Here is a 21437-nt window from a genome sequence, read left to right as displayed (position 1 = left end):
AGTTACCTGCCGGTGCTCCTGGCTGCCCCCAGCCCGCCTGGTGTCCCATGCCCTTGGCGGCGCAGAGCGGGGCTCTGCTGGGAACAGATGCCGGAACGAGACAAACAGGCACGAAGCAGCAGGCCGCCGGGCCCCCGAGCCGGGTGGCTGTGCCTTAGCAAGATCCCTCTGGCCCTGAGCTTTCATCTCCCCAGCCTACACAAAGGGTGCCACCAAAACGTATGTAAAAGCAGGAGAAACATGGGAGCCGGCCCTGAGGCATCCCTCCCTTCATCTCCTGCCTCCGACTGACAGCCAGCAATGACCTGCCACTCAACAGGAAGGCTTGCACACCTTACCCAGAGTGAAGGAGCCCCCCGGGCGTGCACCACTGCGCCGCACGCAGGCACGGCCCCCCACACTCAGCCCCTCCTGGGAGCCAGAGGCAGGGGGGCTCAGCAGCCAGCCCAGATCCTGCAGAGCCCAGGCTGCCACAGGGATGCGGGGATCACTGGGGAGCTGATGCTGCCCTCCCCGCAGCATCGAGCCTCGCATGGGCTTGGAAAAAAGCCCTTTTGGGGAGGGTGCAGATGAGCTCCACTCACTCTATCCCCTCGCAAGATCCACCCTCACACCCCCTGGCCTCTGCCTCATCCTCTTCCTCACAAAAGAGTTCAGTGCTGGGGCACCCTTGATCCCAGCATCATAGAAGGGTTTAGGCTGCCCTGCCCTGCGGTGTTGCCCATCTCAGGCCGAGGCAGGGCGCAGGATGCGGGCAGGGGGCAGAGCCCCGGCCGTTCCCAGCGGGTGCTGCGCAGAGGCTGTTTTCCCAGCCGTCCTCCCAATACAGATGTTTTCTCAGTGCAAGATCCAGACAGAGGAGGGTAAAATGTTTTCATTCCAAGCTCCCGGGGTCAGGTCATGGTTTGTCTAAATGGCTTTTGTTGCTGTAATTATCAGATTAGCTGATCTCTGGCAGTGCGTTTAGGGGCAGCTACATTATCTGCGGATCCTGACTCCCCCACTACCACCCTGCCCAGCTGGGACAGTGGGTTTGTAATGGAGCGATGGGGATCGGGGATGCCAGGAGAGCCAAGTGAAAGGTTCATGCTTGATTTTGAGCTGGTACCCAGATGGACCCCGGCCCAGGAGCAGCCAGAACATTTGGGGAAGACAGCAGTGAGCCTCCTTGACCTCCTCATTGCACATGATGATGCTGAGCTTGGCCTGATCCTTTCCTCCTACTCCAACCTGCAACACACCACAGCTGCAGAGCCCCATCCCAGGCACCTGCCTCCTGCTGTGGCTGATGCTGAGCATGCAGACGTGGGATGGGGGCACCTGAGGTGCCTCCACTTGCTCAGGGCTGGTGCTCCCAGCAGGTCTTGGGGGCAGGGGGTCCGGGACCCTGCACTGCGGCTGGGATGTGGGAGCCTGGGGCCAGTGCCTGGCCGCGGGATGCTGCGAGGGGTGGGCAGCCCCCCAGCAGCCAGGGAGATGCAGGAATAGGAGCGTGAGATACCAGGCGAGACGGAGAGCGTGACAGGGAGATGAGAGAGCAGGGCGAGGAGCAGATAAAGAGGGATCAGGAGTTTCCGGCCCCCGCCAGCCCCTCGCCGGGTCCATCTGTCAGCGCCTGCGAGTGCTGATGGCACCAAGCCTTGGTGGCAGCCGGGGCCGTAGGTCCTGCCGAGGGGCACCGTCAGGGGCTGGGAAGGGGCCCCCGCCGCTGCCTTCCTGCTGTGCTGGAGGAACGGCAGCACCTTGGCCCCCAGTGTGGCCGGGGATGGGCAGTGCCCATGCACAGTCCCACGGGTGCCCCCGAGGCCGACCCCCCCCCCCGCCCCCCCACACCCCCAGCCCCGCCGCACACACAGATAGGGAGCACCAGGGATTTCACCCACCGGCACCAAAAAAAAAAAAATCAGTTCACGCTCTGCTGGGCTGCAGGTGAACACGCAGGTGCTCAGTAGCCACTCACGCAGGCACCGTGCCCGCAGTGGCCGCCTGCCCCCCGACACATCATCCCACCTCCTCTCTCACCTGCCGTAGGTGGGAGCAACAGGAGTTTCCCTTGAGCAAGGCAGAAGCTGTAAAGAAATTAAATAATTTCAAGTCAGAACAGACTTTATTGTTTTTCCATAAAAAAAAAATTGTTTAAAATGTGCTTTCACTGGATTTCAGTTTCTGAAGTTTTATCGTGCTGGAGCGTAACACCCCACTGAATGAAGACTTCTGGAGCAGAACACCTACATCTTCTCTTCAAGGAACTTTTCAACCTTTTTAAATGCTTCAGAAAATTTCAACAGCAAAATTCTGCCTTTAAAGACCATGTTCCTGCAGGAAGTTTTGGCTTCAGCAAAACATAACTTAAAATAAAAAAAGTTAAAAATTAGTGTAAGCTATATTTCTGGTATTTTTCTTAATTGCCACCATGGCAGAGCTTGGTTAGCTTCCAGTCATCTTCTTTGCTTCCAGCTGAAAGCCAGAGAGCAACCCAGAGCAGCGAGGGCAAAGCCTATGCGCCCCTGAGAAGGAGCATATCCACCAACCCAACCAGGCTCAAACCTCTCCTGCCATCGCTGCTGCCTGGGCACAGCCAGAAATTCGCCATTTCTCTATTTAAACCTATTTTGCACATTAGTCCTGGTGTGCCTGGAGTCCCAACTTGGCCCACGGACCACTCAGGACCTGCCCCATGGCCATGCTCACCTCCCCTGCATCCGCTCATCCCCCAGGCACCCAGGAGGAGCGCAGGCACCCTGGAGAGAGCTGGCCCTGAAAAGGCTGGTCCTGGTGCTCACCACAGGATGAGACACTTGGGCTGGGAAAGCATGTTTGAGAGTCCTGCTTTCCCCTAATTTTTCCTTTTGCATCAGCCCCCACTGGCAGATGTCAGGAGACCAGACCATGGACCACGAGCTGCTCAGGAGCTGATGCCCAATACCCTGGCGCATTGAAGATGGTTTCCCAAGGGTGCAGAGGACCAGTGGAGAAAAGGCTGTTGGTCCCCAGCCAGCCCCGAAGGAGGACAGGCACCGCTGTGTGAAGGCATGGACTTCTGCACAGCCAAGGAAGCTGGTTTTGGGAGGCCTGATGCGCGGAGATAGCTGCCAACCCAGGACCCGGGGTGCCGCAGAGGCAGTGAACCCCCTGCCCAAGCCTCTGCCCCCTCACCAGCGAGCCTGGCTCGTGCCTTGGGAGAGATACCCGATGTGTTGCAGTGAGCTGCTCCACCGTGGCGTGCCCAGGCTGCCACGCAGCTGCGGGACCCCGGCTGCACCCACAGGGCTGGTGGGATGGAGGCATCTGTAGCACAGCTGGTCACAGCTGGACCACTCCGGGCCAGGCGTGTGCCCCGGCACGGCCGGGACAAGGCCAGGAAAGAGGACTCCAGCTCCTTTGCAGCAAACCCGGTGCCGTGGGTAGCTTCTGGACCTTGGTGTAGGAGCGGATTTACTGAAAACAATTTATTTAATATAAAAAAATAATTTCTTACAGCGTTTTGGCTGGCGTCAGCCGAGCGCTTACTCACCCGGGAATTCAAACAAAGGCAGGGCTGGCGCCCAGCCAGGGGGTCGGGCGCTGGGTGGTCGTGTCCATCCCGGCCTTGGACCCGCCTCTGGGTCACTTGCGGGCTTGTGGCATGATGTCTCCATTTATTTATTGGAAATGTTTGAACAGGAAATGCTAATGGTTTGGGTTTGTGGAGACAGCTGGAGGGGTCCGGCCGGAGCTGCTGGGAAGGGGAGGGTGCACTGGGATGGGGCAGCCCAGCGGAGAAGGGGGAATCGGTGCTGCCAGTGCTGCCGGCACTGCCGGTGGGGATCTGTCCCCTCTGTGTTTGGGGCTGAGGACCCAACAGGAGATGAGACTGGGGAGGGCTCCGATGTCTCTGCTGCCTTCTCCTTTGCTGTCAACTGCAGCCTCCACTGCAAAACGCACGGCTGTGCTGCAAGCGTGGGGCTGCCCCCAGCACACAGCCGTGCCCGCTGCCGGCACCCCACGGGAATGCGCATGGGAATGGCACCGCTGAAGTGGCACAGGGGGAATGGCGACCACAGGGCCCTACACATCCCATCCCCAGCCCTCGGGCTCGGGCCTGGCCAGTGCCCGTTAGCGTGGGAGGGATGTGAGAGCGCTGCCTCCCCCTGCAAGGGGGTCGAGAGGTTCCTACGCAGCCCGGCTCTGGACCGGGCTGTTCCTGCGTTTGCTGATAACAGCGGAGGTGAAGCCTGACCCAGGAAAGCAGGCAAGATCCGCAGAGATAAACTCCCCGCAGCAAGACAAAAGCGCTGACCTCCGCGCAGCCCGAGCCGCCGCATTCCCACAAGCACAGCAACAATTGCCCAGCCGCAGCCGCCGCAGCCGCCGCAGCAGCAGCGAGCCCTGCACCGAACCACGCCGGCCAGACAACGGGAAGGGCCAGAGCGGCAGCTGGTGACACGTCCCGCCAGGATCGCTGCAGAGAAACCACAGCTCGGGGCTTTTAACCAGATCTACTGTAGATATCAATTGCCCGGGCAACGATGGCAAAGGCAGCCTGCTGTTCTTGGCTCCTCATTCAGCGGTGCAGCGGGCTCGGCGTCGCCTCGTTGCACGGCCAGAGGGATGCTGCACAAGCACCCCCTCCTATTCCCAACCTTACGCTTTCATGTGCGCACCCGCACCACAAACAGGCTTTAGGTTTCATCCCCCAAATGCAGCCGAGGATCTTAATGCACTCCTGCAGTTCAGGTTTCAAGCGCCTGCTTTGAGCGGAGGCTGCTGTGGCACTGCACACCCCCAGCACACCCGGGGAAGCCGGACGGCAGGCGCGGGGTCAGCTCCATCTCCCTGTCCCCAGCCCATGTCCAGCTCATGGGATGGGGGGCTGGAGCCTGCCTGGCACCTCCACAGGTCCCTGTGACAGCTCTGCCCCAGAACAGCACCAGCTGAAAAAGGCAGAGGCGCTTAATGGGATTTGCAGAAACACCCGGCTCAGTTACACGCCATACGCCTGTTGTCTCAGGCGTGTTTTTAAAATCTTTATCTCTGCATCATTAAACACTGATCTACATTTGAAAAGAATCCCTTCGGTTCCCTACCTCTGAAATGAGGATAACTATCCTTCACCTCATAGCGGGGTTACGAGGATAAACAGATTAAAGACTGCGAGATATTGCGGCAAAGAAGGTTAAACAAGCCCCTGTGACAGACGGCCCAGGGGCAGGGACCAGCATCAGAGCGATGCACAACACAAGCCGCCGACCCACGTCTGCACCATGCTAATGACCCCCAAAATCCCAGCGCTGGGTTTGCCACTGTCTGCCTTCCCAGGATGCAGTCCCCAGCCAGCCGAAACCCCGCCGAGGGGCTACCCGCCCCCCACCCAGCCAGGGATGTGCACCCGTGCCCTGAGCCTGGCAGCGGGGAGCGCAGGGGTGCAGAGGGAAGGGGGGGTGCCCATTCGGGGGTGCTCAAGGCTATGGGAGGACATGGGTGACCCAGGTGCAGCAGCAAGGGGCGGTGGGGGCGCAGGGGGTGGCTGCCCCCTCTGTGCATCCCTCCCCGCATCTTCAGAGTGGGACACCCCTCTGCTACTGCCCAGAGTCTGTCCCTGCCCCACCGGGCGCCCTGGGCAGGCAGGGAGATGTGCACTTCTGCAGAAAGAGCTGGTGGGGGAGAGGATGAGCCAGACAATTACTGTCTGGAAAGTCTCACCCGCGTCCCTAGTAAAATAATGGCACAAATATTAAGAAAAGGAGCTCTGTAAACATCTAGAGGATAATGAAACCATGAGCTATAAGCAGGATGGGATTTGTAAATAAAGGGCTGTGCCAAAAACAACAAGCCCTCCATAATTGTTTTGGATAGAAAGACAAGATTAGTGCGGGAAGGGGACTTGGCGGATGTCATGAGAGGAGACATGGAAGCACCGGGTCTGTCCTCCCGCCTGGCCATTTGAGAGCCCCCAGCACGTCTGGGCAGGTTTGAGGGGTCTGACCTGCACAAAAATGTGTCCCTGATGGCATGGCTGGCACCTGGGGACGTACCTGTCCTCTGGAGCCGGACACCTGCAGTGCCCGGCCTGGCACGTGTCACATCGGCACTGGTGCGGTGGCTCCTCCCTTGCCCACCCTCAAGGCACCAGCAGAGAGCAAGGCTAAACCCGAGCCCCCATCCCAGCTGGGGGACATCCCACCACCGTCCCTCACAGGGCTGGGACCCGCACGGCGCAGGAACAAGCCGCTGGACAGTCACAGAGGGGCCGGGTGAGAAATAAAACCAGGTGAAGCCAGGAGGAGGAAAATAGTGCTGGCACCTTCCACGCCATCCCCCAGGTTTTGGCAACGTTTTGTCTTTTGTGAACATCAAAATGGCATGTTCTGCGAAACTGTAGGGTTCCCCGGCGCTCTCAAGTATCGGATTTTTGGCCAGACGAACAGGAAATGTGCGTGCACCTCCTTGCAACCAGCCCTTTGAAATGCTACGCGAAAAAAGCACACGTAAGCGTTAGCAGCCATCCGCACCGCACAGGCCAAACCCGTCCAGCTTTGACGTCGTCGGATGGAAGGTAAAGCAGAGGCCGGGCCAAAATGTACCTGGTTTCATCAGCGAGCCCCTGGCGCCCGCAGCGTGCAGCCGGGCTGGGTGACATGCGCGGGCTGGCGAGCAGCTGGCTGGCTGCGGCACGCAGGGTAAGGCAGGCTCCCGGCTGCGCACGAACCGAGGGTGAAATGCACCATATATGGTGAAGATATTATTAGTCCATAGCTGTCTTCCGAGGAAATCTTGCTTGAAAATAATAGGAAACAAAAGAGGTTTGTCTGCGAGACTCCAGCAGGGACTCAAGCTGCCCGAAGGACAAAAAGCGATGGCTTCAGAGGAACGGGGAGCGGTGAGGCTGGGGGTGTCAGACCCTTAGCTACCCACAAGGTGCTTAACAATATTCCAGCTAAGTATTTGTCCTGATTAATGCTGATTGCCCACCCATTACCTACATCCCGATCCATCTCCAGAAGTCCTTCTCAGCTGGGAGGTGTTGCTGAAACGGTGTCAGGGAAGGTGAGGGCTGGGCTGGGGGTTCCCAGCACGGGCACAGGCGAGCAGAGGCTCAGCACCGGCTCACTCCTGCCAACCTCAGCGGCAGCCCAGCATGTGGTCGAGGGGATGGAGTCAGCGGGTGGCGGGTTTTGACCGAGCTGAATGCCAAATCGGATGTGCTGGCAAAGAAAGTGGGCTTATCCCCCTGGGTGACAGGGGCGAAGGTGCTGAGTGGGGCTGGTTTTGGGGTGCCGGGGGTGAGCAGCTGGATGTGAGCTCGATGGTAGGTAGGTGGGCATCAGAGCAGGGAGCACAGGGATTGGGAGTTACAAGGCAGCGTCTTACACAGCAGGGGGTGGGATGCCAGCCCTGAAATACTGTCACTAGCCCGGTGCCCCATTTTAAAAAGCAGGAGATGAAGCGAGACCCATAGATATCGTTACCCCCACTCCCCATTTTCACCGTCTCCCACAGCATCCTTGCAGCCAGGCTGGGGAGGTGTGGGCTGGAAGTGGGGGGACACAAGGTGGGTTAAAACTGGAGCGCTGGCGTGGTGGGATCTGCATCTTCAGACATTTCCAAAATCCGATGGATGAAGGCCCGACCAGCGGGCTGTACCGCCAGAGCTCCTGAGGCCAAAATTATTCTGTGAAATGAGAGAGGGTGCAGAAAACAGCCACGGAAAAGACAGAAGGGCAGGAGAACGCACCCCACAGTGACAGAATCAAGCTCAACCTGTTTTATTCTTAAAAAAGCTTAGGAAATTTGACTGCTATGCACAAGTACTCTCATAGTAAGAAAATACCGTGTGCTAAAGCGTTTTTATTCCAGCCAAAAAAGGCAGAACAAGAATCAATGGCTGGAAATTAAAAGCCAGACAAACCTGCATAAGAAATACGACATGCATTTTCTGAGCAATGCTGATTAGCCGTCGGATTAACCATCAGTGTTTAAGTAAGACCAAACAATGAACTCCCGCGCTCCTCCAGACCAGATGCTTTTGCGCATTAGCGAAACCCCAAGTTATTTGGATCTAGAAAGAGTAACGAGAGCAGGCTGCCGGGGAAATCAGCATAGGTGATCTAATGACTAACTCCGATCTTAAAACATCGTGAGTAAAAGCACACTGTGTTATTAAGACACAGAGAGCAATTCCCATTGCACGACCTCTGCAAACCCGCAGACGGAGGGGGACATCAGTTGCTAGTCTGTCTGAGGAAAAGAAAAACGCTCAGCCCACGGATGACCCACGGGGGCCTTGCGATGGGAGTGAAACCACGAGCGAGACATGAGCTTGCAACGCCGGGAGTCTGTCACCAGGCAAATTCATGAGCGAGATGGGGTCCGCCCCGGGATGCTCTTGGATCCCATGTATAGCCATACAGTCCATTGGGTGAGGAAGAGAAGGTTGTAGCTTGGCGGGGGGACCACACAAGGCTTATAGCCATTCCAGGAAAAGTAAAACCACACAGATGTACAGAAATGGGTAAAAAATCCGATGGAAAGAAAAAAAATGCTACGGGGCGAGTAACAAAAAAAGCTGATGGAGATAATGGAAACCTGGGCGACATCCACAGCTGAAGCAAAACACACCTGGCAAGGACCAGTCCCGAATAGACTGGCTAGAGGCAAAATGATCTTCTCTTTTTTTAGTATCTGTATTCACAGAATTATAAAAAATAAGCCTGGAAGGCCCTTGAAAGGTCACCTAGCCTGTCTGCCTGCCCCCAGATGAGGCAAACCCTTCCTGGTGGAGCTTTTGTCTAAACTCTTCCTAAAACAAGCCTCTAGTGGTGAAGACGGCTCCCAAGAAAAACGAGTTTTAATCTTCTTTACCGCAGTCATTGCAGGGTGAGCCTATGGCTTCTTCTTCTACCCACCCTGAAAACAAGGAATAGCCCATTATCTCGCGCTTTGTAGCAGGGCTTTATGCATTTAAAGACTTTTATCTTATTTCCCCGCAGTCTTTTTGTCTTGATACTAAGCTACCCTGGTCCTTCAGCCTTCTCCAGTATGTCATGTTTTCTGAATTTCTGATCTTGTTCTTCCCTGGGCTTTCTCCAAGAACCGCAACTTGAAACGCTGAGCCCCAAGTGGGATTCAGCGCTCCGGCTAACACTTTCTAAGTGCAGCGGGATCACATCAGGTGTCTTGCAAACACCTTGTTTCTATGTCCCAGCCTGATTTCGCTCTTCTCGCTCGGGCTGCTGCTGGCTCACACTCCCTGCGGGACCCACTGTCACCTCCGGCGACTTTCCCACAGACCAACCTTGCTCATTCCCCAGCTAGTCCTTGCGATGTTGATTTTTCCCAGCTCATAGAAAAGCCTTACATTTGTTCTCATCGACAGCTTTATTTCAGATTTCTCCAGTTTCTCAAAACAAGCGCTCTTGCGGGCCCCACCAGACTGGTGCTGCAGGTAAAAATCATTGATGAAAGCACTGACTAACCCTGGACCCAGACCAGACCCTCTCTGAGGGTTGAGCACTGGTAAACTGCCCTTTCCATACGGTTTTCCAGCCAGTTGTCCTCTCACAGAGCCACACACTCACCTAGATCATGTTTCTCTCCATTGCTCACAAGAATTTCATGTGGAAGTGGGACTAAAGTCCTGCAAAAGTCAAGATTTAGCACGTCATCTTTTTTTCCCATATTGGCCAGCATAGATATCCTCAAGCAGAAGAAAATTCAGTTGGCTTGGCTCTTAGCTAATGGCCAAAGCTGTCACTTACCGCTTTGTCATCTGTACTCGCGTGTTGTGTCCCTTAATGGTGTATTTGCCTGTCTTCAATCTGTTTATGCCAATGTCCCATTTTTCCTTCAGTTCTGCACCCCTGGTATTGGGTAAAGCTCAGGAACTTGGAAAGACACAGAGGTTCATCTGGGAAAAAAAAAAAGGAGGGGGGAAAAAAACTACTCAACAACAACTAAATCCTCGGAACTCACATGTTTATCCAAATTTATCTGAACCTTCTGGGGACAGTGACTTTTTAGGGTAAAATAAAAACAAGTTCAAGTGAGTTTTCCATCCCTGCGACAGTACGGTGATTCCAGCCAATCTGAAACAATTTTCCAAGAAGATTTCCTGCAACCTCACAGTGATTAAAGGAAATAACATTGTGAATAAAGGGACATTCTTCAAAGTCAATGAAGGAGCCACAAACTGTACGTTCTCACAGAGGGCCGGAAAGCGCCGGCGCGAGGTGGATTTTGCGGCGTGTGGCCCCCCAAAAGGAAGAGGGTGGGATGCTGGGTCCGTCCCTCTTCCCCGGGCAGGGGTTGTGACCGGGTTTCTCCTGGAGCAGGCAGTGAGGGATGAGGGACCTCAGGATCCTTGTGTTTGGGGGTGAAAGGCTTGTCCCCGCGGGCTCTGACCCCCAGGCTCCGGGGGAGCATCCGCAGGGGTGGGCAGCAAGGGGCTTGGCGTCTCTCTGCAAACAAGATGCAAGAGCCCATCGACCCTCTAAAAACCCCAGGGCGACGCCTCAAAGAGAAGCATCCCGCCATGGAGGCTTCACGCCGCAACCTCCTTCCAAGGGAACTCCCTGTGCGTCGCTTTGTCTGAGTAAAACCCCAGGCGCGTTCGCCCAGACGGGCTCGGAGATTGACAGGGAAATGTGAACGGGCCCGAAAAGCCACTTTGGCAGAGGCGAAAGCGCCGCACGGCACCGGCGGGCAAGCAGGGTCCTGCCTGCAGCAGCCCCAGCCCCCAGCAGCCCCCATCGCTGAGGGCACCCCGGGACCAGCGAGGGAGGGACGAGCATAAGCCCAAAATGGCTAAGCCAAGGGGACTTTTAAAAACCCACCGTCTTAGCTAAAACAAAGAGAAGGGAGTAAGGAGGCAAGCTGGGGAGAAAGGCGAGAGGGGGCTGCCTGGAAGCCCAAACACACATGCTTCATTCAGTTGATGCTGCGTAATAAGGGAATTAGCTAATGAGCTTACTGCGGCACACGGACAAGTCCTTTAGAAACATCATGGCCACCTGGGGAGGCTCGCAGAGGAGCCAGGCGGCCCTAATCTGCAGCGTTGGAAAGATGGGCCCCCGCCGTGGACAGCCCTGCTTTCCCCCCTCAACGCCGGCAGCACATGTCCGGGGGTGCCGATGGAAATCCACGGAGAACTCATTGTGGAAACGGTAATAAACAGTGTTTTAATAAAAAACACCCAGCAGCCCAGGCCGAGGGGTGATCTCAGAGTCCACGACACCCCCGCAGAGGGGCTGGGGCTGCTCGGGGACGGGCAGCGCTGCCCCGGGGCTGCCGGCATGGGGGGGGTGCTTACAGAAGTACGGATCGCCTTCCCCTGCACCAGCAGCTGCGACAGATATGTCAGAGAAAACCAAATAACTCCAAAATATGGATTGTTTTTTTTTTTTTGAAAGCCATTCAAATACAGCTGTATAAAATCCCAGCCCAAAATTCAAACGTTAAGTGCGTGTGAACATGCTAATTTGAACCGAAAGCGGCTGAGAGAGAACCTCATGTTAAAAGTCACTTAGAACAATGCAAACATTAAATATACAAATACTCATCAAATACTTATTTAGAAAGTGGCTTTTAGACAGCAATCAAGCTGGGCTGCAAAAAAAAAAAAATTATTTGCTGATTAACATTGAACTCATTGAGGAATTTGTGTATGTGGCAGTATTTGCAGGAATTAAGAGTAGAGGAAGTACGAACAACGCCGAAGACAGAGCACTCCTCTGGAGAAAAAAGGGGAACGGCAAAAACCTGAGCCAAAAATGAGGCTCCGCTTGAAAGAAAAAAATTATTCCCGCACCAGTGAGAACACGACTGAACCCAGATATTTGCCAGAAAGGTGGAAATTGAGGATTTTTATTATTATATTGAGGTAGAATTATTATTATTATTATTATTATTATTATTATTATTATTATTATTATTATTATTATTATTATTATTATTATTGAGAAAAATAAATTATAATAATTATTCGGGATAAAAATAAAAAAAAATTTTCTTGACCAAAATTAGTTAGTTCGAAAACTATTCTACGGAAACCATTTTCATTTAACTTTTCAATTTTTTTAAATCAAAAAGTCTTAACAATTTTTTTCTTTCCGTTTCCTAAACCAGAAAGCTGTTCGAAATTTGGAAGCACTGTGTTTTCATGTTTTCCTTGTCTTCTTTTTCTCCCTTGCCCTGAAGCTGCTTGAAGTCCTCCTGCCATTCGCACTAGATTTCCTCCTCTCTTTTCTCATCTTTTCTTCCCTACGCTGACACTTCTCAAAGCTTTGGCACTTTTGTAAGAGAAAAAAAGAAAAACCTTAAATGCAATATCACTTGCTCAGCTATTGAAGGGCTATAAGAATAAAAGCAATAGGAGAGGAAAGAAGAGAAGATTTTCAAAATGTCAATAATTTTTCAGCTGTAATAGAAGCAATTTGTGCCTACATAGAAAATGATGGGACTTACAGCCAAAAAAACCCAACTTTTTCTGTGAAGTTCTTTTCTGAACTGCTTTAATTAGAATATTTTTTTTTTTTTGTAGGGAAAAATCAGGAGCTATTTTCTGGGGCACTGCTCTCTCATTAGCCGGGATGATTAAGGCCTAGAGGAGATGCGGGCAGGGCAGAGCACCGGGACCAGCAGTGGGGCAAGGGACCGGCGATGCCCCAGCCCACCTGGGGGGCTCAGCTCCTGCGCTGCTGCCCAGGGAGCGAAAACCCCCGTCTGCAGCACCGCGATCTGTCGCTTTTCCTGTGGCCAGACCCCCCGCCGGAGGGGGGTGACGCCAGGGTGCGTGGCTGCAGATGACAGGAGGCATGAGGACGACCCCATAGCTGTCACAGCAGCAGGCGTGGGGGGCTGCAGAGCCCCCAGCCCCACGGGGGGGATGCTTGTATCAGGCATGAGGACCTCGCACACCCGCAGTGCGGCTAAAGGGAGGAAAACCGCTACGGCTGGCATTCAGGAAGGAGGGTGAGATGTCCCCTCGTCTTTCCAGACGGTCAACTCTGTCCCAGCTCCCGGCCCAGGCACCGTGAGCTCCATGAGTGATGTCCTGGGTCCTCAGCCTGTGCAGGGATGGTGGCTACGAGCATCGGTGCTCATGGTGAGGCGAGGGCAGGTGGGGGCTGCGGGCTTGTCCCCTCGCTCCCTCTGCACCGGGGTCCTTCCCCGTCTCCATGCACCTCCGAGTGTCCACCGCGGGACAGGGCAGGGACCCATGCAGAGGGGTGGGGGGTGGGGGGGACACACAACTGTCACTCCGCAGCGACAAAACAATAGTCAGCGGACGGTTATTTATTTTCCAAATAAATCAGCGGGTCCTGCAGGCGAAGGGCTGGAAAGCGACGAGTTTAGATTAGACCCTCCCCAAACCCCGGCTGGGCCTTGAGCCGCTGTCAGGGCTGCAGAGAAACAGCAGCGAACTCTCACGCAAATGGCCTATAAAAAAGGCCCCTTGTCAAAGGCACCTTGACCTGGAGGCTCGCTTTGGTGCTGGGCTCCCCAGCGGCCCTCCCCTCCCAGGGCTGCGCTCCCCTCGCATGATGTATTTCCCCTGCCTTTTTTAGAGCTGCATTATGTTAGCTCCAGGAAACAGCCTCTTCCTTCTTATAAACACAGCCCTGGGTTACTGACCAGCGGCCCTGCCACTCCACAGCCACTCTCTGTCCATCCATCACACCTCGCTGTCACCCTGGCAACATATCTCTTGGACCGGTCCGGCTCCAGCGATGGGAGAGGCGGGGGGGAGCGGGGAGCTGGGGAGGTGGGGGGGGGGGGGGTCACATACACAGAGCACAATTCCAGCCTGCTGACTAATTCCCTGGAAACCCTGGGGCTGCACAATGAGAAAGCCTTTCCGAGGGCTTCTCGAGCGTTACTGGAAGGTCAGGCGAAGGTCAGCGCAAGGACACGGCTCCGACTTTCCCCGCCGTCAGCAAGGGCGGAGGCGCGGGGCGGACGCAGGGGTACGGCGGGCGCGCGGCGGGAGGGATGTTTGGAGAAGGGCGCCGGGGCCCGGGTGGCCCCGTGACGCGGCACGGTGCCCACTCGCTGCTGCCCGGGACATGCCTGGGACGGGGACGGTGGGGTGTCCCGGCAGCCAGACAGGCGTCAGTGCTTCCAATGGGACGGAGCACGGCCAGCAGCGTGGCCTCTTGCCTCCCTGGGAATGGGGAGGACGAGGAAGGGAAAGAGTTGCCTTGGCCCCGTGCTAACTACTGGCCACATCCACCATGGCCCCGGCGCCTTGGCCTGACACGACAGCACTGCACGGGTCATTCCCAGTGGAGGAGGGGTCCTGGGGGAGAACACCGGTGGGCTCCTGGGGAGAGCATCCCAGTCATGCTGGGATGCCCGTGGCCTCCAGTGCGCTGGGACATCAACAGCACTGGGACAAGTCAGGAGCCACATCAAGACACCCAGGTTGCCCTGTCCCTGCTGGCAGAGGGACATGTTTTGGGTGAGCCTTGGACCCATCCAGCCTTTTGCACATGTGGCCAAAGCACAGCAACCATGGCAGGAGGGGTCCAGCCCTGCTCTGCTCCCAAAACACCACCCTCGCCCATCCCCACCTGCCTGTCCTTCACGTTAAGCGGTTGTCTCTAAGAGGAAATGCCATTTAAAGGCAGGTATTTTAAAAGAAATGGGAGACCTCTGCTCTCCTCCGAAAAGCTCAGCCCCTCACTTCTGCCCATTCCCGGTCTAAAGCCAGGAGTCAGGTTTACGTGGGGATAAAAAAAAAAAAAAATGGCAAAGCTTTTAAGGACAGATCTTCACAAACTCAAACCAAAACCCCATAAGGGCAAATCCTTTCTAATCCATGCTCTTCCTTAGAGGTGTAAGTGGAGTGGAAGGGTGGAGGGGGGTGGATTTAAATCTGGAAAACTGAGTTCCCCATCCCTTCAGTCTGGCAGAGAGCCCACCGATAGACTAAAAACAAGTCTGCAGAGAAGCCTGTGTGGGATAATCCAGCTCTGGCCCCTGAGGGGACGAGAACAATTAGGAATCCTCTCTCAAGTCTCCACTCCAAGATAGAAAAACAGTTTATAATTTGGTCCAGAGTTGTTGTTAGAAAGTTCTGAATCATCGGGATACACTAACAATTTCTTCGCAGTAATTACGACGAGAATTCATTAGGCGGACTCAGAGATAAACTATTAACAGAAGCTTTCAAATCTCCCACCTGCCCGCCTGCGTGTGGGACCCAGGGGCTGCTCTATTTATACAGCGGCCGTCGGCGAGGAGCTGTCGCAGGAGGGAGCAACACGAGCAGCCCCGGCAAAATATGAAAAGTATTTTAAAGGAAAATGAAAGAACGGGTGTTTACTAGAAGTGCGCAGACCAAGCGCACGCTCCAGCGTTAACCTCTCCAGGCACAGTAGCTGGCTGGCGACCTGTTTGCCTCCGCTGCCCCTGAACACACCACAGCCCCCACCCGCCGCAACCCTCCCACTTCCAGAGAAAAACCCGCTGCAGCGTCGGAAGCTGGCCCGTGGTGGCCTCTGGAAGCAGTGTGCAAAACGCCTTTCGGCTGAGCCCGCCAGGCTCTTGTCCTGTATTTACCCAGCGGAGACAGAAAGGATGAGGTTCCCCAGCCCCTGTCTTCCTCCCAAGCCCCCAGCTGCAGGTTGTGGCGAGGCAGGGGGATGTTTGTGCACAACCCTGCTGAGAAGATGAAGGCAGGCAACAGCCCCTGCCTGGGGCTGCCCCTCAGAGCCCGTGGTAGCCCCTATCGATGAAATGCCAGCAGAGCGAGTGCCATGGGGAGGCAACTGCCTGTGCGTGGCCCCACTTGTGCTCAGCCAAGGTTGCAGCACAGTTTCTGCCCAACCTGGTTTCTCCATCCTTTTTCAGTCCAATTACCCCCAAGCTACCCTGCCAAACCCGCAGCCCTGTGCCATTTCTGGCGCACATTTGCCAGCTCCGGGGGTAGCCGTGCCCAGGATGGCCTCACCCGCACGGGAACAAGCCCTGCTTGCAACCGAAGGAATCTTGATTAAGCAGGGAGAGAAGTGGGGACTGGCTGCCGGGCAGATGCCCTAAACAAGAGGAACTTATCAGCTCTGCTTCCAAGACCAGACATGTGTCACCACCTCGCACAGATCCAGCCGGGCTGCTCGCCTCCTCACCAGCACGCCTGGACAGAAGCACGAGGGCTTCCCCCTCTCCCTGAAGGACGCCTGTGGAAATAGCCACCGGATAACTTGCGAAATTTCTTCTAGAAAAGGCTAAGAAAAGCCTTTGCACCCAGAATGCTTCGGGGGAAGGCGCCGGACGGGAAAGGGAGCCAGCGCGCAGCTGCGCAGGGAGGTCCCCAGCCCAGAGGAACACCAAGCGCCGCGGACAGTGAGGAACCGCTCCGCCAGCAAAGCCCGCCGCGGCTAATCCCTCCTGTTTATTATGTAATAAAACGCTTTCCAGACCTGTTAAAATTTAATTGGTTTAATCTTAATTGTTCCATTTTCTATGGCGCAGGCAAACACAGAGACTGACCCTGCCACTCTCGTGTGAACCGTCCCGCGGGCTGCGGTGGGAGCGGGATGAAACCTGCTGACCTCAGCGGGATTATGTGCATGATTCAGAGCTGCAGGCCTGGGCTCGGAGCTGAAATCCAGCGCCGGGCAGGCCGCCAGCGCAAGTCCCGGGGTCCACTTAGGCTCCACTTAAGCCCTATGGGATGCAAGTGGTACGCAGGCCTGTGGATGCGAGCGGGGAGCGAGCCTCATGCTGGGCCTCTGCCGAAGGATGAATTTCAGCCCTTGCTGCTTAACCTCACGGGCACAAACACACAGCAGCGGCTTCCGAGGCACGGAGCAACGGCGCTCCTAGAAAGGCTGTGGGTTTTGCTCTGCGCGAGTGGCACCGTGTGCGTGTCCCCGGCGGTGTCCGCCAGCAGAAGCCTCGACACGGGACCTCCTCATCACACGAGCAGTAAACTGTGATTTATGACAGCTTCTCCTCCAGAGGAAGAGGTGTTTTGCTACCCTCTGCACGTCCACAGCCGCGGGGCTGTGTTGTGCAGCAGGGTGGCTTTGTGAAGCCTGGATATCCTTTGTGCACAAGAGACGCCAAATAAAAGCAGGCAGGAGGGGGTCCTTGGCACTGACATTTCCTATCCTGCATTGCCTCAGATGTGGAATGACCTTTACCTGCTCCTACAAGTTGGCTCTCATCGAGCTCAATGTGTCAGCCTCATTTTCCGAGGCCCATCGGGCACTGAAATCAAAGACAGCCTTCCGTTTGGTGTCCAAATCTACCGAGCTCCCCTTGATGCTATGACCAGCATCCTTGCATCACCCTCTCCTGTCCTCCAAAATGCTGAGCACTGAACATTGCACACAGCTACTGGTGCCCCCAAAATCACGCTCCCACCTTGGAAACCTATGTGTTTCTCAGGATGCTAAGGAGTCTTGGTCTGACCCTCAGAAAACACATTTCTCACCAAGGCTTTGTTTTGGGGCATATTTCCAAGCCATACATCCCTGCAAGAACTGTGAAGCAAAAGTAAAATAGCCAGTGCCAGGTGAGCAAGAAAACACTGAAGAAAATATTTGCGGTGATGGATTTCTCAAGAAAAATTGGCATTACATGGGTGGTTCTTGGCAAAGCCAAGCCAGGGGGTCCCCAGGACCCTGAGAGGTGGAGGTAGGTGTCAGCCGGCGAACCCGAGTGCGCAGGACGGTGCCGGCCATGCCCTCGCAGGGCTGGGACAGGACAGAGGGAGATGAAGACAGCACATTGTTGGACGAGTGTGCAGCATCCCTTGCCTGGACTTGGCTCCCTGGCCTGCAGGAGCCCTGTGCTCCCCTGGGGAATAAAGATAACGTTTAGATTCAAAAAGCTGTAAAAAAAAGAGTCATTCCTGGGCAAGTGGTGGGGTCGGGATAAAAGCTGTCCTTTACCCCGGGAAATGCGGTGTGCTGGGGATGCGCACGTGGGCTGGGAGCTACTGGGGGGGGCTGCTCCGTGCCCGCTCCCCCCGGAGCTCCCCGGTGCGGTGCAGGGAGAACACGGCCCGGGAGCGGGCAGAGCGCCGTGCCGTGCCGTGCCGTACCGTGCCGGACCGGGCTTCGCGGCGGGCGGCCCCGCAGCTGGCAGGTGTCCGCCTCCGGTACAGGCCGGCACGGGCCGGGCGCTTGCCCACCGTCGGCCCCGTCGGCGGGTCGCTGCCCCGGGACCCGCCGCCTCCCCGCGGCTCGTCGCCGTCCCCGTCGTGCGGGGGCGTCCCCGGCGCCCTGCGGTTCTCACATAAATCAGGGCCGAGCCACTGGGAAAGGGCCATCCTTCACCGGGCGCTGCTGACAGAGAACGAGAAACAGACGGGCCCTGAGATAAACCACGGCGCGCAGCGTTTACACAAGGGCAGGCTCTGTGTAAATAGAGCCGGGCGCGGGGGGCAGCTCCCGGCGGCGCGGGTCCCCCACCGGCCCCGGTCCGCGGGCCTCCGGGATGCGCGGGGCGGCGGGCAGGTGGGTGCCGCCCGCCGAGGGGCCTCCCCCGCAGCCGCGCCGCCGTCCCCCGTCGGGCTCCCCGAGCAGCGGGGCTGGAGACAGGGCCGGATTAAGCGTGTTTGTTTGTTTACGGCCATTAGCGCGGGGCCGGCTCCAGCACTCGGCACCCGCGAGACTAATGGAGCAATTAGCAACCCTGGGGCTTGATAGCATCGCCCCGAGCGAGGCCCCCGGCTGCGGCCGCTTGCTACCGGGCTGCCTGCGCCCGGGGCCCCGGGACAGGATGGGGAAGGGGGGCGGGTGGGGGGCTGCCCGCCAGCCGCGATGTGCGCGGCCGCTGCAGGGCTGCTCCCCCCTCTCCGGGCCCGGGGGTGGTGGTGGGGGAATCTTTTGGCTCCGCTGCAGCATCCGCACGGCGAGCTCCATCCATTACAATAATCCCCTGTCTAAACAGAGCGCAGGAGCGGCCGGGACAACAAGGCCCCGCTGTAAACAGAGCTCAGGGGACGCCGCTAATGATATAAATAAAATAACCATTAATAGCCCGGTGACCCCAGATCAGCCGGATTGGGAAAGCCCCGCAAGCCGCATCTCGGGGCTGACACCCGCCGGCAGGTACCGGAGCTGTGCTTCCCCCCGAGCCGCTCGCCCCGGCCCGGCCGTGCCCCTCGGCCCCCGCCGCCCCGGTAGCGGGGCGGCGAGCACCGAGGGGTACGGCCGGGCCCGAGCAGCTCCCCGTTTCCTCGGCATCCCCAGCTGGGAAATCGCCGCTCGTGTCCCGCTGAAGTGGGCCTGATCCGGCCCCGGCAGGCTGCGAAAGTGCGGGCTGTGTTAAGGCACCGGGAGCACCGGCGGGGGACGAGGCGGCCGCAGGAAAAGCCGGGATAACACCGGGGTGCTCCCACGCGTGTCGGGGGCCCGGCCGCGGCTTTCTCCCTCCGCGGGGCGTGGGTTCTCCCAGCATTTTCTAAGGCCGGCGGCGGCACGGTTGAGGGGGTCCCGGCGGGAGAAGACGTCCCGAAGCACCGGTTCTGTCTGGCCCGGGCTCTCCGTGCCCGCAGGCCGTTCCTGGCGCTCGGCCCGTCCGGGATCCCGCCGCGGGCGGCAGCGCCATGGCGCCAGGCGAGCCAGACCCCGCCGGGCCCGGGGCCGGGCCCTCGGCACGGCGGCTGCTGCTGCTCCCGCCGACGGGCGGACACCGGGCTGTGCCCCGGCATTCCCCCCATTGCACCCGCCACCGAGGGCACCGGCCCCTGCCGCTGCTCTCCCCGCCGCGGGGACCGGCCGCCGCGGGGGCTCCCGTGGAGGGCGGCCCGGTGCAGAGCCCCCGTCGCCCGCCGCTCTGCCGCTGGGCCTCCGCGCCCGCACCTCCCCGGGAGCGGGCCGAGCCGGGCCGGCGGCGGATGTGTAACACCGATAAGGCGCTAATTGTTGATAATTGTTATCGGGGCCGCGGCAGCGAGGCAGTGACGGGCTTCTCCGCGCACCGGCGGCACGGAGCAGAGCCGGGCCCCGATCGGGCCTGGTTACGGCGAGCGCCTTTCCCCGTCCACCGTCCGGACCAGGCGGTCTCGGGACGGGAGGAAGGCGGCCGGCACCGGCAGCGGGCGGGGAGAGGCAAGGAGAGACCGACCCGCCGCGATTTATGGCGAGGGGTTTGAAGCGGCGTGGTGGGAACGATCCGGCGCCCCCGGGAAACGGGAACCGGCCCCGCCGCGGGAGCGGCAACGCCCGAGCTGTGGCGAAGTGTGCGGGGCCCGGGCTTCCGTCCCGGGCTGCGCCGCCGATAAATGAGTTTCTCCGGGGCGGTGTGGAGCGGCGGGAGCCGGGGAAAAAAGGGCACCGACAGAGCCGGTAAACGGCGGAGCCGGCGGACGGTAACGACCCGAGAGAAGCGCCTGGGAAGACCCCGCGAAGCCCCGGCCCCGGGACACTCACCTGCCCGGCGTGCGCGCCCGGCTCCCCGCGGCCTCGCCTCGGCGCTGGTCCGAGCCCTGCGGGGCGGCAAGATTTTAATCACAACGAAATGTCTCGCCCGGGACCCTCCTCCCCGCCTTCGGTGCGCCCGTTCCCCGCGCCGCGGCGGCGCTGAGCCCTGGGGGGGGGGGCAGAGTCCGCGGGGAGCCTCCGCGGGGGTCGCGGAACCCCTCGCCGCAGCGGGGTGCTCGGACGGTGCCCCCAGGGGTTGGGGGACTCGCGATGCGGAAGGGGCTCGTTCGGCTCGTTCGGTGCGTCACCCGCCGGCACGGCGGCGTGGCGGCTCCGCGGAGCCGCTCGCCGCCCGTTACCGGCGGGAGAAACGAAACAAAACGAAACGAAACGAAAGAAAACGAAAGAAAACGAATAGAAACACCGAAAGGCGCGGGGTAGCGCTCCCCGCCCCAGCCCCGCGCCTCCGCGGCCCCGGGATGCCCGCCAGACCCGGCCCGACCCCGCACGGCTGGGCCTGGCTGTTGCGGGGCTGCGGGGCCCGATCCGGCAGCGGCGGCGGAGCGCGCGTTCCCCCGGGCTGCGCACCGGCTGCAGCGAGCCGGGGCGGGCGGCAGATTGGCCCGTGGCGGGGGGGATCTGCGGGGGCATCGGGGGATGCGGAGCGGGTCGGTTAGGTGTACGTCGCACGGTTACGGTCCGCCCGGCACGGCGGGGCCGCCGTCGGCTCCGTGAGGAGCGCGGGGCGGCGGAGGCGAACCTCCCCTCCGCGCCACGTCCTGGGCGGCGGGCGGCACTTGAGGGGCCGGGCGGCCGTGCTTGGCGGGGCGGGGAGGCCGGGACGGCGGGGCCGCACGTGTTCGCGCCCGCCGGGACCGGGCCGGGCCGGGCCGTGTGCGGGCAGGGGCCAGCGGGGCGCGGCGGGGCCGGGGTCCCTACCTACCTACACGTGCTTAGCACTGGGAGGCGCGGCGGCGGCGGCCGCGGCTCTCTGCGGGGACCCCGGCGCACGGTCCCCGCGCCCGGCGGGCGGGTGCCGGGCCGGCGGGGCGCTCGGCGGGGCAGCGGCCTCCCCGAGAG

The 21437-nt window shown here is 58.5% G+C and overlaps 1 long non-coding RNA gene across 1 annotated transcript; it reads right to left on the bottom strand.

The window, feature by feature from the left end:
- Window positions 1–7729: 7729 nt before the first annotated feature.
- LOC141744734 (uncharacterized) lies at window positions 7730–21437 on the bottom strand. Its single transcript, XR_012587541.1, has 5 exons — window positions 21301–21437; window positions 20367–20422; window positions 9738–9886; window positions 9558–9616; window positions 7730–8886 (listed from the first exon to the last, which is right to left on the bottom strand). It is a non-coding gene; the product is annotated as an uncharacterized LOC141744734 (long non-coding RNA).

Source organism: Larus michahellis, chromosome 6 (assembly GCF_964199755.1).
Source record: "Larus michahellis chromosome 6, bLarMic1.1, whole genome shotgun sequence".
Taxonomy (NCBI): domain Eukaryota; kingdom Metazoa; phylum Chordata; class Aves; order Charadriiformes; family Laridae; genus Larus; species Larus michahellis.
The sequence above is the reverse complement of the archived record's forward strand: the minus strand, read 5'-3'. Positions and strand labels throughout refer to the sequence as shown.